The following is a 2173-nucleotide window of genomic DNA, read 5'->3' on the forward strand; positions in this document are numbered from 1 at the left end:
CTTGTAATCCTTCCTTCCTTAGCAGTCAGCCACAGGCAATGCTGATAGAATGTGCCCAGAACAAAAAGGGAAATCAGTCAAGTTCATTTAGTGCATCCTTTTCACTATTCTGGTAACAATGAAATGCACGTGCAAACTATGCAAGGAAATTGTATAACTTTGATCATTAAATGCTTTTAATGCTTACATATAAAACTAGGTTTCAACATCAAGTTGATACAACTTTGGGAATTGAGAAGGGAATTGGGAGAAGAAAATATGAGAGAAAATGAAGGAGGAGGTAACACTGTTCAAAAAGAAACGTAAACTAGATCCAAAGAAATACAGACTCTATGGTTTCCTTCATTGGCAATAATTAGTATATATCTAGGATAGCCATAGCAGAGGATCACAATAGCTCACTGTATGATATGTGTGTGTGCATGTATGATCATACAAGATGATGCTAAGCAAAATGAATTACAAGATATGGAAACAAGAGGTTTCTCATTGTTGTTGTTTTTAATGTACTATGAGAAATTATTTCTTTTTTCTTGCATTTTTCTTCCCTATGTTGTCACTGTATTTGATTTTGCTACACAGGATATTGTGTATACTGAATTAGGGAAGGGAAGAGGAACATCAAAATGGTGAGACAAAGGATAAAAGATAAACTAATATAATAGCAATAGTCACAAGACAATATGTTGGAAATTAGCTGTACCACGCAGGGGTGGAGGGGAATGTGGAGGAGGGAAGGTAGGAGAAAAATGAAGGAGGAGGGAATAAGTTTGACAAGAAACATACTCACTACCTTATGCATGCAACTGTAAACCCTCTGTCCATCACCTTGACAATAAAATTTAAATTTAAAAAAGCCATGCTAATAATTTAATGTTTTAATTTCTTTATATGTAAAATGACATTAAATAGCAAAGAAAAATGTGTCACAATAAGTCATGAGAAAGACCATGAAGACAAGGTGCAAGCTTCATATTCTACAACATTAATGGAACTTTCCCTACTTTCTAATCAAGGGACTCTGCATTTACTTTTTCTGCTGGGCCTCACAATGCAGCTGGCCCTGGCAAGGAAGTTTAAGAGTTGGCGCCACTAGGTGCTTCCCCATGCCATGCCCACAGAGAAGCCCGGTACTCAGAACTGTGTGCCCGTTGGTGAGAAAGGCTATGTGAGATTCCATTGTGCTGTGTCCTGCCTCTGCCACATTCTCCTCTGACCATGCACCTGAGCATGCATTTCAAACCCCAATTTCTTCAGTAGGTGAGTGGGTGGAAAATAGTGCTCCACTTCTTACTGAGTGTCTATGGGAAATAAATGGCATTAAGCATGTAATTGTGTTGTTATTGTTATTTACTTATACCTATATAAAGGCTTATGATTTTTCAGCTAGATGTGATGGCCACCTGTTATCTGAGCTTCCTGAAAGGCCTAAGTTGGGGTCCCCAGGCCATCCATGGGCAAAAAAGCACAAGATCACATCCGAAAAATAACTACAGTGAAAGGGGCTGTGGGGATGGAGCAGGTGGTAGGACACTTACCTAACAAGCACAAGGCCAGGAGTTCAAACCCTACTACAAAAACAAAACAACAAACAAAAACAATAGACTTGTTTCAGCTCCAGCAGCACCTATACTAAAATTGGAATGATACAAAGATTAGGACAGCCCCTGCACAAAGATGACATGCAAATTTGTGACACTTTCCCTATTTTTTAAAGATTAAAAAAAAGACTAGTGAGTTACAGTTTTCATTATCTTAATCAGCATATGTGTATATGCATGCATATAATCTCTATCTTTGATGAAAGAACCAAGGTCATTAATAGTCAGAATTATTATTAAAAGTTAGATGGCAATTACTGCTCTTTTATTGGCTCCTTTCGTGCTCCTCATTTGCTTATATACTTACCAAGTGAGATTCATTCTTTCCTTTATTTTTTCATTGTTATGTTTATCTTCTTCTTCTGTGTATAAGACTCTATCAATACCTTCTGAAGTGCTGGTTTTGTGACATGAATTGCTTTTGGTTTGTTTTTCATGGAAAGTTTTTATTTTTCCTACAATTATGATGGATAGATGGGCTGTGTAATCTAGGTTGGATGTTATTTTCTTTCAGAGCTTAAAATATATCATTCCATGTCTTTCTTCTCTTAAAGTTTCTGTTGAGAAATTTG

At 36.9% G+C, this 2173-nt stretch overlaps 1 non-coding gene across 1 annotated transcript; it reads left to right on the forward strand.

Annotated features, from left to right (window-relative positions):
- The first annotated feature begins 1606 nt into the window (after nt 1-1606).
- Nucleotides 1607-1712, forward strand: LOC125341212. The gene has a single exon (XR_007208913.1). It is a non-coding gene; the product is annotated as a U6 spliceosomal RNA (small nuclear RNA).
- The last annotated feature ends 461 nt before the right edge of the window (nt 1713-2173 follow it).

The sequence above is a fragment of the Perognathus longimembris genome, chromosome 1 (assembly GCF_023159225.1).
Source record: "Perognathus longimembris pacificus isolate PPM17 chromosome 1, ASM2315922v1, whole genome shotgun sequence".
NCBI classification, from domain to species: domain Eukaryota; kingdom Metazoa; phylum Chordata; class Mammalia; order Rodentia; family Heteromyidae; genus Perognathus; species Perognathus longimembris.